The following is a 19271-nucleotide window of genomic DNA, read 5'->3' as shown; positions in this document are numbered from 1 at the left end:
TTGGTGAGAGTCCATTGCTTAGTTTTATCTTTTGCATCAGTGTGGAGGTTAGGTTCTGTCCTTTAATTTCTGAGTTCTTACTTTGCTGCTGATCCATTGTGGTGGTCAGTGTGCAGAACAGGTTGAAGTATTTCCTGTAGAGCTGGTCTTGTTGTGGCGAATTTCCTCAATGTTTGTATATCCGTAAATGATTTGATTTCTCCGTCAATTTTGAAGCTTAGCTTAGCAGGGTACAGAATTCTGGGCTGGAAATTGTTCTGTTTAAGTAGATTAAAGGTAGATGACCATTGTCTTCTTGCTTGGAAAGTTTCATTAGAGAAGTCTGTGGTCACTCTGATGGATTTGCCCCTGTAGGTCAATTGGCGCTTACTCCTGGCAGCTTGCAGAATCTTTTCTTTTGTCTTGACTTTGGACAGGTTCATTGCAATGTGTCTTGGAGAAGCTCGGTTAGAGTTGAGGCGACCTGGGGTCCGATATCCCTCTGAAAGCAGTGTGTCAGAATCTTTGGTGATATTTGGGAAATTTTCTTTTATAATATTCTCTAGTATGGCTCCCATTCCTCTGGGGTATTCCTCTTCCCCTTCTGGAATTCCTATAACGCTTCATAAAGTCCCATAATTCTGACAGTGAACATTCTGCTTTCTCTCTCTTCTTTTCTGCCTCTTTTACTGTCTGAGTTATCTCAAGAACTTTGTCCTCTACCTCTGAAATTCTTTCTTTTGCATGGTCTAACCTGTTGCTGATACTTTCCATTGCATCTTTAAGTTCCCTAATTGACTGTTTCATTTCCTTCAGCTCTGCTATATCCTTTTTATATTCTTCATATCGTTCATCTCTTATTTGATTCTGTTTTTGAATTTCCTTTTGGTTATTTTCCACTTTATTAGCAGTTTCCTTCATTGTTTCCATCATTTCTTTCATTGTTTTCAACATGTGTATTCTAAATTCCCTTTCTGTCATTCCTAACATTTCTTTATAGGTGGAATCCTCTGCAGTAGCTACCTCATGGTCCCTTGGCGGGGTTGTTCTGGACTGGTTCTTCATGTTGCCTGGAGTTTTCTGCTGATTCTTCCTCATGAGTGATTTCTTTTATCTGTTTCCTTGCCCTAATTTTCCTTTCACTTCCTCTTGCTCTTTAAGTTCTCATGCCTGTGGACTAAGGGTTACAGGACCAGAAGGGTGAGAAGGTTGAAGAGCAAAAAGGGGATGAAAGAAAGGAGGACCGAGTGATAAGAAAAAAAAAGAAAAATAGAGAAAGCAGGGGGGTGGGTACAAGGAATATTGACAAAAAGAAGAGAGGCACAGAAAGAGGGAGACAGAGCAATATAGGTGTACAGTAGGGTACTTTGATACAGCCCTAAAAAAAAACCACCTTCTGGGGGTGCCCAGTTGGGTGGTTCCCTTGAGGTCAGCAGCTCTTTGCTAACCTGATCAGACACAGTATCCCACCTCCACCAAGTAGAGAGGAAAGACAAAAATGCTATAAATCAAACCAAAACAAGCAAACAGAAAACTTTACGGGATAAAATTGGGTGGAAAACCAAATAATAGCAGTAGAAACACTAACAAAAATGAAGTTCTAATTATTGAAATAGGCAGCAATGGGAAATTATAATTAAACTAGAAAAATTGAGAAAGATAAAGGATCTGTATGGAAACGGTTGAACTTAAAAAGCAAGACAACAATCAACAGCATCAAAATAAGCAAAAAAAACAACCAAAGCAAAAAAAAAAAAAAAAAAAAACACAACCAAAAACAAAGCAGTATGTATATGTTATTGAATATTGTCTGGGCAACACGTGGTCTTCTGGGGTATGAGATGTTAATCACAGTTCTGATACGACTGGACGCTGCTAGTTTCTCAAACCCCAGAAGGTAGACACCCTAAATCTCTCTTCAGCCTACTTAAAAGGCACTTTGAACTTGTTCACTTGCTGAGCAGAAGCTTTCCCAGGGAAGTGCTTGTCGCTGGAATCACTGCTGAAGTGGCTATCCACTTATCCTGTGTGCCAAAACTGGTCTCTCTCTGCCCCTGAGGGTTAGGGCTGCAAGGCGGCTCAGACCCCACCCTTAGGCTACTTGGTCGCTGGGTTACCAGCTCCCACCCAATTCTAGCTCTGCGACCCTGAGGGTGGAGCTTGCCGGGGCAGATCGCTCACAATGGCTGCCTGTGACCCAGAGCCAAACACTATTAGCTCCGTCTGGCTCAGCGGCTCAGACTGGGGCCCTAGACAAAGGCCAAGTTTCTCCGCACTTCCGCTCAGGCTCTCCCCAAGGCAGTTCAGCTGAGTGCCAAGTCCAAAGACACCAAAACAGTTCACAGGTAAGGCCTTTCTGGTTTGCAGTCTCACTGCTACTGAACTTACAGTTGTGGGCGGGTTTAGACGGATTGAAGACACGCGACCACTTGCCAGTTTTCCACTGTTTTAGTCCTCCTCTTGGGGTCCAGAAGTCTCTTGCTGACTCCCTGTATCCTCTCAGGGGTGATGATAGGCAGATCCCACCAGCCAGAGATGCCTGGAGTCCTATCTCCCCAGACTCACAGTGCCCAGATGCAAGGAAGCTGTTACTCGGCTGCCATCTTGCTCCGCCTCCTTTTTTTTTTGCAGTTTTTGGCTGGGGCTGGGTTTGAAACCGCCTCCTCCAGCATATGGGGCTGGCACCCTACTCCTTTGAGCCACAGGCACTGCAAAATAAATTTCTAGAACTAGAATATGCTAACACAAAAGCATGTTTCTTTCTGTTTGTTTCCAAAGTCACAAAATGACATTTTTTAGTGTACATTTTTCTTCTTTTCTTTTTTGAGAAAAAGCATTCAGTAATTGATGCTGAGGAAAATATTTGCGTGTGTGTGTGAAAATATATTTTTTAACACATTGCTATGATCTACAAAAAATACAAAATTAAATTTATGAAAGATTAGAAGATCAAATATGAGCAGTCTAGTATTTGCTACCTTATCCAGCACTAACTTAATGATGCCTAGCACAAACACAAAAAGTTCATGTATCTATAGCATCTTCATTAATAGTCGGTATAACATATAGCTATTTGCCTTGTTTCTTTATGAGATACCTTTTCCGATAAGTGTGATTTTGTTCCAAATAGTCTATTTTGCCCTGTCCTTGCAGTAGTTTTTGACAATAGGTATTACATTTTTAGGATATATGTGAAACTTAGTAAATGTAGAATGTAAATATCTTAGCACAATAACTACAAAAATGCCAGGAAGGCTATGTCAACCAGTGTGATGAAAATGTGTCAAACGGTTTATGAAGCTAATGTATGATGCCCCATGATCATATCAATGTACACAGCTATGATTTAATAAAATAAATAAATAAATTTTATTACATCTATTTGAAGTTTATAACATGATATTATGGGATACTAAAGTGATACTATAGTGATGTAAATTAACATTTATCATCTCAATTGAGTTCATTTAAAGTATTATTTGTCTTGTCATTATTGGTAAAGAAAGCTGGGAACATCATAATAAAACGTTTCACACATCAGATTGGGAAGAGTGAATAAGCTTGACATTTCTTTCCCATTACATTAATTTGAAGAAAGCAAGTTAAAACTCTTTTTATTTCCTGGTGACCATTCTGGCAATATGTACAAAAAAGTGTGCATCTTTTTGATTATATCTGGGAACCTTGCAGTAGGCAGATCCATGTCAGCTGTCCACTGAGGCCTTCCTCTGGGTAGCTCCACTCAAAAGAAATATAGCCTGGCTTTGCAGGGCAAGAGACAAAGTGAAGAAGGCATCTTTTAGATCTAGTACTGTGTACCACTTCTGAGTCAATGACAAGGCACTGAGAAGTATATACGGGTTAGGCACCATGGGGTGGATGTCCAATACCCGCTTATTTACTTCCCGTAAATCTTGTACTGGGTGATAGTCATTTGTAAGGGGTTTCTTAACAGGCAACAGGGGGATATTCCAGGCACACTGGCAGGGGACCAAAATACCCACCTGAAGTAGGCACCTAATGTGCGGGATTATACCCCTCTTTGCCTCTGTGGCCATGGGGTATTGCTTCACATTTATGGGTTCCGCTCCTGGCTTAAGTTCCATGAAGACAGGGGGCCGATGAAGGGCTAATCCTATTCCTCCTGTCTCTGCCCATGCCAATGGGTAAGAGTGGAGCCAGTCAGTCCTGTCAGCCGGGGCCCCATGTGGTGTTTGGTGGAGTGCGTACTCATCTTCTAATGGAACAGTCAGAACTTGTATTAGCCACCCTGACCCATCTGTAACCTGGGGCCATCCTGCTTGAAAGATATCTGAGCCCTGATTTTGGTTAATAAATCTCTCCCAAGTAAGGGGTATGGACAATCTGGGATAACCATAAATGCATGGGATACCTGGCCCATGCCCAGATCTACAGTTCTTGGGGTAGTCTATGAGTATTGCTTCATCCCAGTTGCCCCTTGGACCCAAGATTTTCTTGTATTTAGTTTACCTTGATCTCTTAAAAGCACCGAATGCTGGGCGCCAGTGTCCACAAGGAAATCAATCAGTGTCCCCTCCACTTTGAGGGTTACCCTGGGTTCATGGAGGGGTACTGAACCCTGACCTCTCTAATCACTTAATTCCCCCAATTCCAAAATATGGGTTTCACCACGGGGGGTGAAATTGGCCTTTGAGAACTAACAAATACACTCCCTGAACTATCTGGATGCCAATCAGAAATTGGTACCTATTAGAAAGGTGGTCATAGAAGTCAAACAGACCATAAATATTCATCACAAACAATTAAAAAAAATAAAATGTGGACTTCTGATTTATACTCCAACATACAAAGAACTTGGAAGTCATCATCCCACATTGTGTTTTCTATTATTCTCACAATAATAAAAAAACTGAAAAGACTGAAAGGAAACAACTCTTCTTAGATTCCCCAGAGAACTGAGGTCACAGGCAAGTTGTTCCCTTGAAAAATGGAGTGACACTGATACACAGAATCACAGCTTATGTGCAGCAGAAGCCCATTGCTGGAGACAGAAAAGGTGGGAACACTTAGACTTCGATCTACAAATTTCTGGAGAACAGAAGTGGACTAGCCTGAGAGTTTAAAAATCTGCATTGGAGGGACAGAGTTAGTAGAACAATAGGAATCTCAGTTTCCTGAGTTTTACCCTTAGGAAATTCACTGGAATATCCATGTGAAAATTGGGGGGGAATGCCTTTATGCTTCTTGCAGGGAGGAGGAGAAATTAACCATGTTAAAATATGCCAAGAGTATATTTCTTTAACAAAGTCTTGCCCTCAAAGGAAACTGTTTTACCAGAGCCTAACCATGTATGGGTTTTACCAGAGCCTAATTGACAACCTTGGGGGAGAAAAATATCCAACTCCCTCTAGTAGAAAAAGGAAATATGACTCTATCCTTCCAATGTGAAGGTCACACCACTGGGATACAGAGTGAGACCTGAGTCTTAATTGAAAAACTGGGACCTCATTGTAAAATTATATTAACAAAATTTTCTCCCTGCTCCCACATTAGTAGGTCTACGCCACCACATCAGTAGGTCTCCTATACAGTGAAGTGATTACAATGGAAAAATCTTCAAGGATTGGATCCTATTAAAGAAGAAATGTCTAGGGAAATGCAAAGATAATGGGAAGACAAAAACAAGAATACCAGACAAATCTTAGCCTCTGATGCCTATGTGCGCAGCAAAAAATAAGCACAGTAGGACTCCTGGGCAGGTAAACAAAACTTCACACCAAAGACCTACTTACCACAGCTCCTTTTACAAAATACATCATGACCACCATTCAACAAAAAATTACAAGGCATATCAAAAGGTAAAATACAGAGCCTGAAGATACAAAGCAAGCACCAGAACTAGACTCAGATGTAACAGAGATTTGAAAACATCAGACTGGGAATTTAAAATAAGTGTGATTAAGATTCTAAGGGCCATATTTGAAAAGTGACACCATGTGAGGAGAACAATGGAAACTTTAAGAATCAAAAGAAAATGCTAGAAATCAAAAACAGCATAACAGAATGAAGAATGGCTTTGATGGTGACATAGACTAATGTTTGTCTTCCCTCTTCCCCATCCTTATGTTGAAACCTAATCTCAGGGGGAGAAGACAAGATGGCTGACTGAACCCAGCTCTCCACAGAGGCTCCCATCAAGTAGGAGAGTTAAAGGACAAAAATTCAGCAAGTAACCTGGTGGATTTGAGCTGCACTAAGAGAGAAGGTTGAAGAACACACGTCAACCCCACTGAGGCGAGCTGCAACCACAAGGATACAAACAAGAGGTACAAAATCCATCACCAAGTGGATGGGAGTCCCCTCCCCCATGAGAACGGCTCAGAGTGCCCCACAAACAACCGGGCAGAGTTCAAAGGTCCTCTCACTACAATCCATAGGAGAGACCCTCTAAAAACTGGACCTACCTCCCCACTAGGGTGCCACAGCATCCTCCTGCCAGGCATAAAACCGTATAAACTGTATATACTCTCTACCTGGAATTCTGAGCTCCCAGCGCTCCCCTTCACTCACACTGAGGTCTGGAGATCAGTCCCGGTCGGTGGAGAGGGGACCGCACCAGACTGGCAGTTCCCTGAGGCACAGTGCGACAGCTGTCTTTTGGTGACAATACGGCCAGGCATAAAACGTGTAAAGCTGTGTGTGTTCTCTGATCACAACCCCAGGCTCCCAGCACTCCCCACGCTCCCCTCTGCTCTCGCTCCAAAGTCTAGAAGCCTGTCCCCCAAGGGTCCAGACCCTTGGGCGATTGCTCGAGGGGTGTAGACAGTGCTAGGCTGCAGCCGGTCGGTGCAGACTCTGGGGTACAGGAGCGGAGAGACGACAGTTGGCCGGAAGGGAGCTACACTGGAGCAGCGGTTGCCTGAGCCATAAAACAGCAGCCCTCTTTTGCTAGCAATACGGCTCACTACCGAATATTCTGAAGCCACACCCCCTGTCTCCCTGGGCAACCAGAGACTCTGAGTATAGAATTTGCCTGAGGCAATTCCAACTTGCAAACTGGGGAAACTCCCAGGGCGGGGCTGACCCAGAGGTCTGCTTTACTAAACCTAAGACGCACCTGGCCCTCAGGGGATCCCATCAGCCTATAGACAATACAAGAGCAAATACAAGCTGATTTGGAACTCAATTCAACTTCTCTTCTGCAGGGGAACCGCAGAGTTGTTCCGTTCTGTTCTGTCACTAACATTAATCAGGGGCGTGACTGGACCTGAGTGAAAACCCCCCCAACCTTCATCAAGCGCCCAAGGTTGTCAGACCTCACCTCCTCCTGCTAGAGAGAGGCAGATCACAGTGGCCTGGTAGACATCCTTGTGATTTAGGCAGGTGCAAACTCCTGCAAAGGCAGTTCTAAGAGAGAAATTTATAGCACTGCAAGCCTTCCTTAAGAGAACGGAAAGAGAGGAAGTTAACAACTTAATGGGATATATCAAGCAACTGGAAAAGGAAGAACATTCCAACCCCAAACCCAGTAGAAGAAAAGAAATAACCAAAATTAGAGCAGAATGAAATGAAATTGAAAACAAAAAAATAATACAACAGATCAATAAATCAAAAAGCTGGTTTTTCGAAAAGATCAATAAAATAGATAAACCTTTGGCCAACCTAATCGGGAAAAAAAGAGAAAAATCTCTAATGTCAGCAATCAGAAACAACAAAGATGAAATAACAACAAACCTCAGAAATCCAAAAAATCCTTAATGAATAGTACAAGAAACTGTATTCTCAGAAATATGAAAATCTGAAGGAAATTGACCGATACCTGGAAGCACGTCACCTTCCAAGACTTAGCCAGAATCAAGTGGAAATGTTGAACAGGCCCATATCAAGTTCGGAAATAGCATCAACCATACAAAACCTCCCTAAAAAGAAAATCCAGGGACCAGATGGTTTCACATCAGAATTCTACCAAACTTTTAAAGAGGAATTAGTACCTATATTACTCAACCTGTTCAAAAAGGTAGAAAAAGAAGGAAGACTACCTAACACGTACTATGAAGCAAACATCACCCTGATCCCCAAACCAGGAAAAGACCCAACAAGAAAAGAAAATTATAGACCAATATCACTAATGAATATAGATGCAAAAATATTCAACAAGATCCTAACAAACAGAATCCAGCAACACATCAAACAAATTATACATCATGACCAAGTCGGTTTTATCCCAGGGTCTCAAGGCTGGTTCAATATACGTAAATCTATAAATGTAATCCAGCACATAAACAAATTAAAAAACAAAGACCATATGATTCTCTCAATTGATGCGGAAAAAGCTTTTGATAATATCCAGCATCCCTTCATGATCAGAACACTTAAGAAAATTAGTATAGAAGGGGCATTTCTTAAACTAATAGAGGCCATCTACGGCAAACCCACAGCCAATATCGTATTGAATGGAGTTAAATTGAAATCATTTACACTCAGATTAGGAACCAGACAAGGCTGCCCATTGTCTCCACTGCTCTTTAACATTGTAATGGAAGTTTTAGCTATTGCAATTAGGGAAGAAAAGGCGATCAAGGGTATCCATATAGGGTCAGAAGAGATCAAACTTTCACTCTTCACAGATGATATGATTGTATATCTGGAAAACACCAGGGATTCTACTACAAAACTCTGAGAAGTGATCAAGGAATACAGCAGCCTTTCAGGTTACAAAATCAACATTCACAAATCAGTAGCCTTTATATGTACCAACAATACTCAAGTCGAAAAAACAGTTAAGGACACTATCCCATTCACAGTAGTGCCAAAGAAGATGAAATATTCGGGAGTTTATCAACAAAGGACGTGAAAGATCTCTATAAAGAGAACTAGGAAACTCTAATAAATAGCTGAAAATATTAACAAATGGAAAAACATACCATGCTCATGGCTGGGAAGAATCAACATTGTTAAAATGTCCATACTACCCAAAGCAATATACAATTTTAATGCAATCCCTATTAAAGCTCTACTGTCATACTTTAAAGATCTTGAAAAAAACAATACTTTGTTTTATATGGAATCAGAAAAAACCTCGAATAGTCAAGACATTACCCAGAAATAAAAACAAAGCAGGAGGAATCATGTTACCAGACCTCAGACTATACTACAAATCGATAGTTATCAAAACAGCATGGTATTGGCACAAAAACAGAGAAGTAGATGTCTGGAACAGAATAGAGAACCAAGACATAAATCCAGCTACTTACCCTTATTTAATCTTTGACAAGCCAATTAAAAACATTCAGTGGGGAAAAGATTCCCTATTTAACAAATGGTGCTGGGTGAACTGGCTGGCAACCTGTAGAAGACTGAAACTGGACACACACCTTTCACCATTAACTAAGATAGACTCTCACTGGATTAGAGATTTAAACTTAAGACATGAAACTATAAAAATACTAGAAGAGGGTGCAGGGAAAACCTTGAAGAAATCGGTCTGGGCGAGTATTTTATGAGGAGGACCCCCTGGGCAATTGAAGCAGCTTCTAAAATACACTACTGGGACTTGATCAAACTAAAAAGCTTCTGCACAGCCAAGAACACAGTAAGTAAAGCAAGTAAACAGCCCTCAGAATGGGAGAAGATATTTGCAGCTTGTGTCTCTGACAAAGGTTTAATAACCAGAATCCACAGAGAACTCAAACGTATAAGCAAGAAAAGAACAAGTGATCCCATCGCAGGCTGGGCAAGGGACTTTAAGAGAAACTTCTCTGAAGAAGATAGGCACACGGCCTACAGACATATGAAAAAATGCTCATCATCTTTAATCATCAGAGAAATGCAAATCAAAACTACTATGAGATATCATCTAACTCCAGTAAGATTAACCTATATCACAAAATCCCAAGACCAGAGATGTTGGCACGGATGTGGAGAAAAGGGAACACTTCTACACTGCTGGTGGGAATGCAAATTAATACATTCCTTTTGGAAAGAGATATGGAGAACACTTAGAGATCTGAAAATAGATCTGCCATTCGATACTATAATTCCTCTACTAGGCATATACCCAGAAGACCAAAAATCACATCATAACAAAGATATTTGTACCAGAATGTTTATTGCAGCCCTATTCATAATTGCTAAGTCATGGAAGAAGCCCAAGTGCCCATCGATCTACAAATGGATTAATAAATTGTGGTACATGTATACCATGGAATATTATGCAGCCTTAAAGAAAGATGGAGACTTTACCTCTTTCATGTTTACGTGGATGGAGCTGGAACATATTCTTCTTAGCAAGGTATCTCAAGAATGGAAGAAAAAGTATCCAATGTACTCAGCCCTAATATGAAACTAATGTATGGCTTTCACATGAAAGCTATAACCCAGTTACAACCTAACAATAGGGGGAAGCAGGAAAGGGAGGGGAGGGAGGGGGGAAGTTGGCAGAGAGAGGGGGATTGGTGGGATTACACCTGCGGTGCATCTTGCAAGGGTATATGTGAAACTTAGTAAATGTGGAATGTAAATGTCTTAGCACAATAACGGAGAGGGTGCCTGGAAGGCTATGTTAGCCAGTGTGATGAAAATGTGTCAAACGGTCTATGAAACCAGTGTATGGTGCCCCATGATTGCATGAATGTACACAGCTATGATTTAATAATTGAAAAAAAAAGAAAAGACAATTATCCTGGTTGTACATAGAGAATGAATTGGAAAGAAATAAGAGAATCAGGGAGAAGTGTGTCCACACAGCAAGGCAAATGGATCATAAATATTACAGCATTAATGCACAAAGTAAGAAATATAATGGGCTCCATAGTGTAGTATTATTTGTGTATCTCAGACACAGATGGGCACCAGTATACATTTAAACACATCCATGCATTGAAGTGGCTTCTCTTTGGGGGAGAGAAAAAAAATGAATGAGGAGCAAACAAAAGGCAGTAAATCCAGAGAGAGCCCTGGGACTGATGGTGGTGATGTGTCATGGGCTGAGATGTATGACTTACTCTACTCTGCACTCAGGAAAACAAAAATCAAAACAACAGCACCCCCCCATACATTCATGTTCCTTATGGAATCCCATGTCTGGGACAGAGAAAGAGCCAAATGTAACAGTGACTTCCTGCTGAGGGACTCCAGAGCCAGGCTTTCCCACAGACATTTAAAATAAGCCAAACTGCTAATTGTTAAGTGTGCTTAGCTGGGTTGCAGGCATTCCCTCGTGATTAATTCAGCATTTATGTCAGGAAGCCTGGAAGTTAGAGGAAGTGGAACCTCCCTAGAGCCTCATTAGGAGGGAAATATCTGGGAGCACCGAGACAGTCTGATGACTGATCCTGGTGGGATGCTTCTAAATGCTGCTTCTCAGCCCAATTTCTTGTTTCCCTTGGCGGCTCCCTGGAGCCAGGTCCTGTCCCTGGGCTCTGATATCCCACTAGACCTGGAAACTGAGCTTCTACCATGTCTGCTATAGCTCTGTACCCTCAGTCCCCAGAACGGGGATAGAACCCCTGTGGTGTCAGTAAAAATCTGTGGGTTGAAAGCAATAGCTTGAATGCTTGAATAAAGGGAAGGATGAGATTTTCCTTGACTTTTTTCCTTTCAGTGTCCACAGAAATAATAGACATATTCTGCAAATGTCTTTGTCAATTATTTGAGATTATGATGGCTCCTTGGTTTTTCTGCCTGGCCTTGAGAGACTTACAGGCCTCATGACTAGAAAGTATGTTTCAGGAGGAGCATATGTCAATCTATACAAGGACATGGTGCTCTGAGAGGCTCCAGAGTCACTTTCTCTGACTCCTTTCAATGAACTCCAGAAACTCAAATTTACTTACTGAGCTAACTTACTTGGGCTGTAAGTGGATGTTATATTCCAAAACCACATACAAATAAGTAAAGAAAATTATAAACATTTAAATTATAAGCAGAAATAGAAAACTACTAATAAAATATTATTTGATTATTTTAAAAGTGTATTTTAAAACAATGTATCATGTTCAGATGGGGTATAATTTTGGAATACAAGAATTTTCAACGTTAGAGGAATCTGGTCAGCATAATTTATCATATGAATAGTCTTAGAGAGAAAATCCTATTATTATCTCAATCAATGTAGAAAACCATTAGATTGTATTAAATGTTTGTTTATGGCAAACACTATTAGAAAATTAGAAAAAGAACTGAATTTCTTTAACTTGGGAAACCAGAGAAAACACTGAATAGAGAACTTTAAGGTTGGCAAGAAGCCGATGATGCCCACTCTCACCACTACTGTTCAACATAGCACTATAACAAAAAAGAAAAGAAATGAGGAGAGCAAATATTTAAATGGGAGGGATAAATTTTTCATTATTAAAATGTATGATTATCTACATAGAAAAAAAGCAAACTATTAGAATTAAAAGTTCATCAAGGTTTTTGCTACAAGACCAACTTGTAAAAATTAACAGCATCTTTGGCTTCAGGGATAACCACTTGGAAATATAATAAAAATATAATGTCATCCACAAGAGTATGAATTAGGAATAAATTTAGCTAAGAGCACACAAGATTTCTTTTTTTTTCTTTTTTACAGCAAGTTTTTTTTATTAAGTCATATGTACATAGATCATAGATACATTTATGCATATGTGGGAGTACAATGTGTTGATTTTTTTTTTTTTGCAGTTTTTGGCCTGGGCCAGGTTTGAACCTGCCACCTCTGGTATATGGGGCCGGCCTCCTACTCCTTTGAGCCACAGGCGCCACCCGAATGTGTTGATTTTTTTATACAATCTGACGTGCTTACATCAAGCCAATCATATAGCTTTTGCCTCATTTACTTGATTATTGTGCTAAGACATTTATGTTCTACGCTTGACAGATGTGACTTATACCCTTGCAATTCATGTTTACATGGATGGAGCTGGAACATATTCTTCTTAGTAAAGTATCTCAAGAATGGAAGAAAAAGTATCCAATGTACTCAGCCCTACTATGAAACTAATTTACGGCTTTCACATGAAAGCTATAACCCAGTTATAACCTAAGAATAGGGGGAAGGGGGAAAGGGAGGAGGGCGGAGGGAGGGGGATTGGCGGGATTACACCTGTGGTGCATCTTACAAGGGTACATGTGAAACTTAGTAAATGTAGAATGTAAATGTCTTAACATAATAACTAAGAAAATGCCAGGAAGGCTATGTAACCAGTGTGATGAAAATGTGTCAAACAGTCTATAAAACCCCAGTGTATTGTGTCCCATGATCATATTAATGTATACAGCTATGATTTAATTAAAAAAAGAAAAAAAAAGAAAACTTAACCATTTTGAAATATGCCAGAGCATTCTGTTCTTAAAGCACACAAGATTTCTAAGAAGAAATTAATTTCTCTGGTAGATGGATGGAAGATAATCTGAAGAAACAGAGAGCTAGTCTTTAGACCTTTGTTTTCTCTCTCCTTGAGGAGATGATCTCATCTGATGCTAGACGTCTTATATATGCTTCCAAATATCCCCATACAAAGCCTCATATACAGGGTGTCCATAAAGTTCATGTGCCATTTAAAATAGTTAACTAGTTTACTATTTTAAATCGCTAGTTGACTATTTTAAATGGCACATGAACTTTATGGACACCCTGTGTATCTCAATACCTGCTTGTCTCTCTGGAGTTTGAACCCTTTCCCACATTTGTAATCCATTATGTACCCTCCCTGAGTCCCTGAGAAGATGGAGGCCATCCTTGATCTTACCCTTTCTTGTATTTCCGGGACCCCGTCCACCATTGAACTCTGATGTCTTCCATGTCCAAATGGAATGAGATAATTTCTTTCTTTTCTTTTTTTTTTTTTTTTCAGTTTTTCTTTTTTCTTGAAAAAGAAAAAAAATTGGCTGGGGCCGGCTTTGAACCCACCACCTCTGGTATATGGGGCTGGGGCCCACTCCTTTAAGCCACAGGCACTGAGTTAATTTCTTTCCCTATCTCTCCTGCTCCCATCCTAGTTCAAGATGCCCTTCCTTCTTACCTGGTCTCCTGCCCTGCTCCTGTCTCCAAAGCTTTTCCCCATAGCAACCAGAATATTCTTTATTCAACCTATTTGAACCATTCCACCCTTAAAATACTTTAATGACTTCTCATTGCAATTACAATAAAGTAGAGCAACTCACAGGCTTAATCTGCCCCTACTTCAGTTCAATTTGTGTCATAGCCTTGCTCAGAAAACACCAGCACTTACTTTCAATTCTGGGTCACGCAAAGCTCCTTCCTCACTTTTACAATCTTGGAAGATGCTGTTCCTTCTCTCTGGAAAGGTCTCTTCCCAGTTTTGAGTAGGTGACACCCTTCAGCTTCTGGTTTCAGCTTAAATGTCTCTTTGTCAGACTCCTTTTCTGAACAACCAGTCTAAGAAGTTGCCAGCTCTTCTCCCCCTCCACCCCCATTATTCTTTACGTCAGATTCCTGTTTCCTTGGGGCACTCATCAGTTTGCAATTATTTTATTTCTATTTCTGTTAACTTTTAGAAGACCACCCCATACTGGCCTTCAGGCTCCGGGAGGGGAGGTGAGGGGAGGTGGTTGCATTTATCCCCTTTATGGTGATGTCTCCAGGATCCAGCCCAATGCCTGCCATGGATTAATAATACCTGAGTAGAGGAAAGGAAAGTAGCAAAACGGACTCCCAGGCACGAGTAGAATGGATGCTGTAGGTCGGGAGTCTGAGCTGCTCCCAGGACAGGGGTGCAGGTGATCAAAACTGAATGTAAGGACTTCAGCAGCAAGGGAGCAGCCAAGTACACAGTCAGCTCCATGGGACGGCCAGTGGTGGCGCTAAGCACTCACCACTGCGTAATTTGGCCAGTGGGGGATTGGGGGGGGTTGTAACTGTTAGAGTTGAAAAGCAGAGGAAACTAAGGCCTATTGCAACAATAATCACAGCCCATCTAGTAGAGGGATTAGGAACAGGCCTGGAATCATTCCCACTCTCCTCCAGCACTGCGTGCTGCAGCATTACTCTGTATCCTCTGCATGAGGACTCCAAACTGACACATGAGCTGGGAGGCACTTTGCTTGGTATCTGTCTGAAGGTAGTGAGTGCCCCATCAAAGAGGAGATACAAAGACAAGACAAGTCATTACCTAGGCAAGGTGTTGTCTAGACAGGGATGCTGACATTTCAGTTCTTCTATGGAGAGGATATGGTGGGGGAGAGGCTAATCTGAATCTAAAGTCCTTTCAGCTCTGAGACAGGGGTGCTGGGAGTTTGGTCAAAGAGAGGGAAGGCTAGGGGATCCTACCCACCAGAAAGAGGGAAGGGAACAGGAAAGAAGAGTAGGGAGGTGATCCTGTAATCCCTCTACTGGGCATATACCCAGAAGACCAAAAATCACATCATTACAAAGATATTTGTACCAGAATGTTTATTGCAGCCCAATTCATAATTTCTAAGTCATGGAAGAGCCCAAGTGCCCATCGATCCATGAATGGATTAATAAATTGTGGTATATGTACACCATGGAATATTATGCAGTCTTAAAGAAAGATGGAGACTTTACCTATTTCATGTTTACATGGATGGAGCTGGGACATATTCTTCTTAGTAAAGTATCTCAAGAATGGAAGAAAAAGTACCCAATGTACTCAGCCCTACTATGAAACTAATTTAGGGTTTTCACATGAAAGCTATAACCCAGTTACAACCTAAGAATAGGGGGAAGGGGGAAAGGGAGGGGAAGGAGGCGGGAGGTGGGTAGAAGGAAGGGGATTGGTGGGATTACACCAGCGGTGCATCTTACAAGGGTATATGTGAAACTTGGTAAACAGTCTGTGAAGCTAGTGAATGATGCCCCATGATTATATCAATGTACACAGCTATGATTTAATAAAAAAAAAAAAAAGAAAGAAAAGAAACCTAATCTCAGTGTGATAATATTTGGAGGTGGAGCCCAGGTCATGAGGACAGAACCCTGATAGATAGGATTTTATAACAAGGGCCCCAGAGAGCTGCTTGCACTATTAAGGATGAAGTGAGAAAACAGTCATCTATGAAGCAGGAAGTGGGATCTCATCAGACACCAAATTTATTGGCGTCTTGATCTTGGACTTGCTAGTCTCTAGAACTGTGAGAAATAAATTTCCCTTGTTTATAAGCCACACAGTTTATGATGTTCTGTTATAGCTGCCCGAATGGACTCCTGATTACTGTTTCAAAGGCTTTACCGTGTGTGAGAGGAAGGTGACATTAAACAAGAGAAAAAGACACACCAGGGGATTGGAGCTAGAACATGTCTTTCTTGACTTAAGATACATCATGTCTGCATTCATGTAGTTTTATTTAGTGGACTCTTCCTCTCTAGACTCATTCTGTTCCCTTCTTACATAATTACATTTTCAGAATTCTTATGTGATAATGAATAGGAGAAACTTATTTTTTTGAACGTGAAAGGCAAACAGTTGAATGTAATAATTTTTGACATTGGGCTGGTGGCTTAAAAAAAAAAAACTTTCCACACTCTGATCTGGAAAGAATCTCACATCCCCACTAGAAGAAAACTTTACATTGGTATTCTTAGTTACTTAAGCTATGATTTTTTTTTTTTTGAGACAGAATCTCAAGCTGTTGCCCTGGGTAGAGTGCCATTGTGTCACAGCTCACAGCAACCTCAAACTCTCAGGATTAAGCAATTTTCATGCCTCGGCCTCCCGAGGCACGAAAATTGTGCCTGAGACTACAAATGCCGACCACAACACCTGCCTATTTTGGTTGTGGTTGGCATTGCTGTTTGGCAGGACTGGGCTGGATTTGAACCCACCAGCTCCAGTGTATGTACCTGGTACCCTAGCTGCTTCAGATACAGGCACCGAGCCTACTTAAGCTATGATTAACCAAACGACCCTTCCCCATGAAACATTGTTTCCAAGGCATACAGGACTAGAGGGTTTCGACTCTACCCAGAAATGGACCTATCCAAAAAAATAAGGCAGCCACTTGCCCAGGAGGCTTGCTTGAGTGCCAGAACCTAACTTCACAATATTCCATCTTTGTTTTCTCTATAGCATTTAATCACCATGTGATGTATGATATGTGATGCTTGTTTATTTTGTTCACTTTTGCAGCATGGGAGTTGTATGAATGAAAAGATTTTCTACATTGCCATCATCAATGCCCTATAAGACTGGCCAGATCACAGAAGTAATTCAATAAGTCTGTATTAAATGAATAAATAAATGAATTATGCAGGGTCTCCTTGTATGACAAAAACGGAGCACTAATCTTCAGGCATCAGGAGCCAGGGAAAAATGGCTATGGCCTAATATTACAGGTTACTGCCTTCATGGGAAATTTTCCTCCATCCAGAAGAGACAGGAAGGAGGGACTTTATCACCTCTCAGATCAGTGAACACCTCCCCATGAATATCTTCCACAGAGTAGCCTGAACATCAGTGTTTCTAAGGCTATAGATAAGTGGGTTCAGCATGGGGTTGATAACTGTGTTGAAAACTCCAACCCCTTTATCCTTGTCTGAAGCTTCCTCTGAACCCAGATGCATGTAGTTGAAGATACCCGTCCCATAGAAAAGGAAAACCACAGTGAGGTGGGAGCCACATGTGGAGAGGGCTTTCTTCCTGCCCTCTGCTGAGCGTATTTGTAGAACCGCAGCTGCCACATGGATGTAAGAGGTGATGATGAGAACCACAGGTGCACCTGCCATTAAAAACCCCAAAGCAAAGAGCAGCAGCTCATTGAGTTGAGTGCTGGAACAGGAGAGCTGGAAGAGCTGTGGGAGGTCACAGTAAGAGTGATTCACCTCATTAGGACCACAAAAGTTGAGAGTAGTTAAGGCAAGAGGGTGGGTCAGAACATTGGTGAAGGTACAAGCCCAGGACACAGCCACCAACATCCTCTGGACTCTCTGGCTCATACGGGTGCAATAGGTGAGGGGCCGGCAGATGGCCAGGAATCGATCATAGGCCATGGCAGTCAACAGGAAGCAGTCCATCCCAGCCAGAAGGTGAAAGAAGAAGAGTTGTATAAGGAAGGCATTATAGGAAATTGCATGCTTGTGGGATAAGAGATGACCCAACATTGCAGGAACAGTGACACTGATACACCCAACATCCAGCACTGATAGATTCCCCAGGAAGAAGTACATAGAGGTGTGGAGTTTGGGCTCCTGAAGGATGGCAGCCAGAATGCTGAGGTTGCCCCCAATGGTAACCAGGTAGGCAAAGAGGAAGAGCACAAAGACAACTGGCCATAACTTCCGTGTCTCCACCAAGCCCAGTAGGATGAACTCAGCAACTGCCGTTTTGTTGGTCCCAGCTTCTGGCTCCATGAGTTACTGTCAGGAAATGTCCTAGCAGGGGAGGTATCAGTCCACTCATTCACTTACTCAAAACAAACATGTTAAGTCATTTTTGCTCAAAGCCCCATGGTGAGTTCCCAGTGTCTAGGTGAATATTTCCCCAGGACTCTGACATATCCTCACTCACTAACCTCCACCAACTCAGTGCTTTTATCCTTCTTGTAGTTGAGATGCCCAATGCCACCACCACTTTCTCCCCCCCACTTCTGCTACCTGAATGGGTCACCATACTTTGAAAAATAAATTAAGATTCAAGATTTTATATATACATGAGGACTCTGGTTAATAAAGAATACAAGGAGTCAGAGGCTCAGGGGCATAGAAAACTTACATGAGATCAGAGGAATCACTGCTGGATTAAGTTCCCTGGGAAGGTCTAGGGGCCACTGCCTTAAATAAGGAGATAAGAAATGCACTGGTGAGGGAAAAGGTCATCTCTGAGAAACTCAGTGTCAGCTGTCCTACGCAGCCATAAATGCCTATGGTTTCGACTTGCTGCTTTCTGATGACTAGTGAGAGTGAGCATCTTTCATGTACTTACAGGAAATTTCTACATCTTTTTGTAAAACGTCTTAAAATCTTTTGCACATTTTCACTGAATTTTTTTGTTTTCCTCTTAGAACTATAAGGGGATGAAAGTTTTTATCTGGCATCATTCAGATGAAGAAATTTTGAGAATTTCTCGTAGTGTTATACGAGTATCTGCTAGTGACAAGGACTTTGGTAATACAACCTTCTTGGTGACATATAACTAATTCTCTTAGTGTTCTTTTAGCTGGAAATGCTTTAACTGGAAACTTTGTCTCTAATCTTAAAGGATGTTTTCACTAGATGTAGAATGCTATTTGGCAGTTTTTTTAGAATTTGAACAATGTTCTTCCCCCCTTCCCTGAGCCCATAATCTCTCATGGGAAGTCAGCTGTTAGTCAGATAATTATTTCCTGGTATGTAATTTGCCTTTGTTTCT

General features: G+C 41.3%; 1 pseudogene; it reads right to left on the bottom strand.

Annotated features, from left to right (window-relative positions):
• Positions 1 to 17270: 17270 nt before the first annotated feature.
• On the bottom strand, positions 17271 to 18286 carry LOC128571054 (olfactory receptor 3A2-like; annotated as a pseudogene).
• Between the last annotated feature and the right edge of the window lie 985 nt (positions 18287 to 19271).

Source organism: Nycticebus coucang, chromosome 18, assembly GCF_027406575.1.
Source record: "Nycticebus coucang isolate mNycCou1 chromosome 18, mNycCou1.pri, whole genome shotgun sequence".
NCBI lineage: Eukaryota > Metazoa > Chordata > Mammalia > Primates > Lorisidae > Nycticebus > Nycticebus coucang.
Note: the sequence above shows the minus strand (reverse complement) of the source record. Positions and strands in the feature narration are given on the sequence as shown.